Genomic DNA, 6,000 nt, shown 5'->3' on the forward strand with positions numbered 1-6,000 from the left:
TTAAATACGTGATTTGCCTTTAAATGTCAACTAAATGTTAAAACCTTAAGCCAAATAGCAACCCTAGCACCTAATCTTCTACAACATTTAGCTGTATTAATAAATGCAGTATTAGTGGTTTTAAATATTGTATCATATCTTTCCACATACATATACGCACAAGCTCAGTATTAGCAACTTTTCAGTATCAATGGCAAGAGCAGTAAAATGGTCATGTTCCACTCAATGCCACCTTGCATTTACCAGGTGAACAAATGTGGGTTTTGATACTGAATAGGTACTATCAAAAATGAGAAGGGAAAATAAAGCATTTTCCCCTCAACATTTAACATTCCAGTTTCCTTAGATCAAAGCTATCAAACACACTACTTCCAAGCTGTACTTTCCATCTAAATCACATTGTAACTAGGGAGAAAGGTAACAAACATCCCATTTATTGCTCTTCTAGCTCACGAAAGTACACCTTTGTTCTGCTACCGCAGTTCCACAATAAGTCTCCAATGACTCAGATTTTCACGAGCTAGCAGGCATCCACTGTACAAGGTGAGCTGAAATCCTTTCAGTGTCCACAAACAGCACTTCTGCTTTTGAGAGGAATATTTACAACTGTATGAAATACAAGATATGGTCCTGCTGTCAGCTTACCATCTAAGGTGATAAAAACAAGAGACTGTCCATGCTTCCTTAGCTAACTATCTCATTCAGAATGGACCAGTGAAAATATCTCCACTAATAACAACAAGCTTAGATAATTACGTGTTGCTGAACAACCTAATACTGGTAAGTCATGGAAAACTGATTTCGGAAGACGGTGATGGGCGATCACTTTGAGGCAGATAGGCCTAAACACTCAAAAAATATTAGTAAAGAGTGGTACATTCTAATGCACTCCTTAAAAAAAATTGCCAAAGAACAAGTACTGGCAAGAAATTTAAGTTCAAGAAAACAAGATGAATCTAAGTAAGAGTATCATCCCATATTACAACTTTGCTCAAACCTTCCTTGGCAAGCTACATACAGAAACCTTGTGACGATTTCTCAAACTTCATGATACACCAGCTCCACAAAAAAAAAAAAAAATCTTGATTGCTCTTTTTCTACAAGAAGCGTAGTTTTCTGCTAGAAGTGTGCTATGTCAGATTTGTAGAAACTCAGGTATATGACATACTACTACCTGAATTGACAGCAAAGAAAGTTTTTGCAAAAGCAGGGATTACCATTGGCATAAATTTGAATTAAAAACCAGACTCCAGAAAGCATTTTACCTTATTGCTTACCTGTCTCATTCCAGAGAAAATTATAGAAAAACCACAGCCCAGACAGTAGTTGATGCAATGTGATAAATGGCATTATATTAATACATTTCAGTAATGGGCAGCATCAGACATAACAGCTCTTTATACTGTCTAAGTTCAAGGTTAACACTTCACTGACTGTTCCAACTGTATTTCATTATTTATTCACAGACTAAATGTAAATACTACCTTCAAATAAGAAACAGGCAAGTATGCTACTTTGTAGGATAATTGTAAATTTTTCCTTAACAAAAGCCTATAGTAAGGGCTGCATTGAATACAGATGTCAAGCTTGGAAGAACAGTTTTAAACACTTCAGTGTAGTTTCTCAACCACAACCCATTAAAAATCAGATTTTTGGGGCCACCTTTCAAAAAGTCCACATCAGAAAGTATTATCAATAAACAATGGCCACTCGGGTTTTCAGATTCATGTTTTCGGGTTCCTAAATGACAACACTGCAATGCTGCCAGAGGTACTGGGGGGAAGAGGAAGGCAGTGTTCTTACCTAAAGGACTGAAGATAATTTCCTTGAGCACCTAATGCACATCACTTTAGAGCTGGTTTCTGTTTCACCCAAATAATGAAAAGCAGATCCAGAAAATAATTTTTAACAACAGAAACCAAAGCAAAGCTCTACTTTACATGGTAGGAAGTATGCAAAATTTATTAGACACATATTTAAATGTACAGGTTAGGAAAAACACAAGTCAGGGTACACACACTACTTAAAACCTTCCAATGGCATACAGCATAACTGAAGATATCAAAACAGGAAAGCTTAAAGCGTCCCTTCTGCTCATTCTTTATTCTGCCTGCTATTGTCCAACATCAGCTGTCATTACTAGCATCTTCTGCCATAGACAGAAGGCATACTAGTAGAAATGAATACTGTGTTAGGCTACGAGACAAACCTGAAATTAAGAAAGGGGGCATGGATCTTGCCAAAACCACTCCCCATGTGCAGTCTGAACACGCAGTCAGAGCTGTGAAACCTAAGGGAGCTACACTTACAAGCATTGTGGGATTCAGAACGAGTTCTGCTTTAGGAAAAGATAAGTTCATGACACTTAAACAAGGGGAAAACAAACAAACCAAAACCCCTCCGTACATGGTAGTATTTAACAGAAGGTGTATTTAAGCCTGTGACCTGATGAATGACCATCAAGGTAAGGCACTCAGCTAACACATAGATTTTCATTTTTAAATCACAACTAGGGCTGCTGCCAAGTAGCTGAAAACATCAGCAAAATGCAAATGCTAGAGGGATACTCAGCTTTCAAACTCACAAGAGGTAACTCCATCACCACAGAAAACACCCTGACAGAAAGCCACACACATTACATTCTTCTGTACTTTATCAGTTTTGTTCAATACATGTAATTTTAATTTACAAGATAAGTGACCCTTAGAAGCAAGGCTCACCAAACTGAATATACCCAATGCCATCAACACCCATCCACACAAGCTAAACTACATCATACAGAAAAAGAACAGAAAGTCTATAGAATCCAGGCTAATTTAAACTGTTTAAATAGAGACAACAGCAAACGTTTGGGGTTTGATTTTTTTTTTTTTTCAATTATGAGAACTATAAGAAGGATGGATGTCAAGTAAGTGCCTTTCACAGATTTTTTTGACCTGAAGGTACCTGAACACTTACCCTTGGCAGGGAATGAAGACTAAAGAGATGCACCCAGGATTTCCTGCACCATGTTCTAGTTTCAGAGGGCAAAGCAGACGTACTGGTTATCTTGTAAAACTTGTAGACAAGTAAGGCTTGTGCTCCCAGTAAAAAGTGAATTTAGAAACTGAATTACAGAATTATGAAATGCCACTTGTTCTTTCAGTCACATACAGCTTGCTTGCCTAGAGAATCATGGTTTGGAAAGCTTTTCTTCCATGTTTCAACTTTATTTTCAGTAATCCTACTGGACAATAATTTATGCTTTGAATTGACTACATCATACTGGCATACTGTAGAATCTCAGCTTTCATTAATTGAAAACACATTATGTCTTCTTTATGTCTTCAAAGAAAATATTTCTGAAGCATCTGGAAGCCTGTGACTTACTAGCTTTTCACAGAAGTTCATAGTATTTCTCCTTTCACTCAGCCTTCAAGATTACGTCTAGAAAGCAACCAAATTCCTCAGAATGCTTTTCTACATTTCTAATCTAATCATCTGATGGAATGTAATTTTAAGTATCTGGCTGAAGTTGATCTTGAATCCAATTGCTTTAAGCTTCCTAAGACAACCTCTTTCATAACAAACAGGCAGAAAAAAACTGTTTGCAATTTGTGAATGACAATTTACTAACCACAAGTTGAATGTTTCCAATAAACATACAGCAATAAAGAAAATGAAACCTAAGCACAATCTTAGTATTTGTTTATATCCTACTGTCCTGATTTCAGCTGGGATAGAGTTAATTATTTTCCTAGTAGCTGGTAAAGTGCTATATTTTGTGTTCAGTATGAGAAGAATGTTAATAACACACTGATGTTTTCAGTTGTTGCTAAGTAATGTTGAGACTAAGTCAAGGATTTTTCAGCTTTTCATGCCCAGCCAGCAAGAAGGCTGGAGGGGCACATGAAGTTGGGAGGGGACACAGCCAGGGCAGCTGACCCAAACTGGCCAAAGGGGTAGTGACGTCATGTCTAGTATATAAACTGGGGACAGTGGGGCTAGGAGGTATCGCCGCTTGGGAACTAACTGGGCATCAGTTGGTGAGTGGTGAGCAATTGCATTGTGCATCACTTGTATATTCAAATCCTTTTATTATTATTAATATTATCATCATCATTATTAGTTTCTTCTGTTCTATTAAACTGTTCTTATCTCAACCCACGAGTTTTACTTTCTTTTTTTTTTTTTCCCAATTCTCTCCCCCATCCCCCCCGGTTGGGGGAGAGCAAGTGAGCAGCTGCGTGGTACTTAGTTGCTGGCTGGGGTTAAACCATGACACCTACCAATGAAGTGAGTGGTCTGAACAGCAGACATAGTAATAAAGGATTCTACTCTAAATGAAAAAGGCACTCTGGTTTGCCTATTTGCTTTAGCTACATTTGCTTAAGAGAACACCAGAAAAAAAGAAATCCAATGTTATTATTGATATTTTTTCCCTGTTAATGAAAAGTTTGCAGAAAAAAAAGGTTTGTTAAGCCTTCTCCCCACACCATCATCATTAAAAGCACCAATGTAATTTAAGCTGTTTTAATAAAATTAAGCCTCTATTGCAAAAATGCAAATCAAGCCAATTCTGCCACCTAGTGTCTAAAAGTATGCACTGATTTTGATTTCCACTTCCATTATGTTTACTGACCTCTGCACATCTGACAGTTTATTAGCTGACACAAACCTTATCTAGCACAAGAAGTGCTTTATAAAAGGAAAAATGCTTTAATGTCGAAAAGTAAAGTTAATATTTTTGCACCAAGTAAAGAGCTAGATAAGTTTTCAAAAAGGCTACAAAAAAATTTTAATCTTTCTATTCTCATGTTTCATTCTCTTTTTCTAAATTCTGAGGAACTAAATGTTTTGTTAACAACACTGCTAACTTAATGAAGAAAGCTGTCATGTCAATTTCTGAATTCTTGGTATGTGCGGTTAGGCATAATTATTTTTAACCTTCATGTATTTCATTTGAGACACTCAAATTTTAGACACTCAGTATCAACTAGAAAGTTTCACGAACAAAAAGCAACTGTTTGCCTACCACAATCTTACCCCATTGTTGCTCTGTCCCTTTTCTTCCCTGTACTATTGTCTTTCCAGTGTTTCTCCTCTGCAGTTATTTGCAGAAGTCACAATAGAAACAAGATCCATATGGAATATAAGACCAAACAATAAATAGGAAACTCAGATTGCCAACTGAAACAAAACTTACAGCAAAGCAATAGAGCATACTACTGCTAGAACAAAACTGCAATGTATTGGTTTTATGTGGCAAGGTTTTGGTAGCGGGGGAGGGTTACAGGGGTGGCTCCTGTAAGAAGCTGCTGGAAGCTTCCCCCGTGTTCGAGAGAGAGCGAGCCCATACCAGCTGGCTCTAAGACGGACCCGCCGCAGGCCAAGGCCGAGCCAATCAGTAATAGTGGTAACGCCTCTGTGATAACATTTTTAAGAAGGAAAAAAGTTGGGACGCGGAGAAAACAGCCACCGGAGAGAGGAGTGAGAACATGTAAGAGAAACAAGCCTGCGGACACCAAGGTCAGTGCAGAAGGAGGGGGAGGAGATGCTCCAGGCGCCGGAGCGAAGATTCCCCTGCAGCCCGTGGTGAAGACCCTGGTGAGGCAGGCTGTCCCCCTGCAGTCCAGGGAGGGCCATGGGGGGGCAGATATCCACCTGCAGCCCGTGGAGGACCCCACGCCGGAGCAGGTGGGTTCCTGAAGGAGGCTGTGACCCCGTGGGAACCCTGCGCTGGAGCAGGTTCCTGGCAGGACCTGCGGATCTGTGGAGAGAGGAGCCCACGGAGCAGGTTTTCTGGCAGGACTTGTGACCCCGTGGAAGACCCACGCTGGAGCAGTCTGTGCCTGAAAAACTGCACACCGTGGAAAAGGACCCATGCTGGAGCAGTTCGTGAAGAACTGCAGCCCGTGGGAATGGCCCACGTTGGAGAAAGTTCGTGGAGGACTGTCTCCCGTGGGTGGGACCCCACGTTGGAGCAGGGCCAGAGCGTGATGAGCCCTCGCCCTGTGGAGG

General features: G+C 39.8%; 1 protein-coding gene across 5 annotated transcripts in view; it reads right to left on the minus strand.

Moving 5' to 3' along the window:
• SDF4 (stromal cell derived factor 4) overlaps window positions 1-6,000 on the minus strand; it is a 20,496-nt gene that overhangs the window by 11,219 nt on the left and 3,277 nt on the right. The window lies entirely within an intron of this gene.

The sequence above is a fragment of the Haliaeetus leucocephalus genome, unplaced genomic scaffold (assembly GCF_000737465.1).
Source record: "Haliaeetus leucocephalus isolate CR32 unplaced genomic scaffold, Haliaeetus_leucocephalus-4.0 Scaffold556, whole genome shotgun sequence".
Lineage (NCBI taxonomy): Eukaryota > Metazoa > Chordata > Aves > Accipitriformes > Accipitridae > Haliaeetus > Haliaeetus leucocephalus.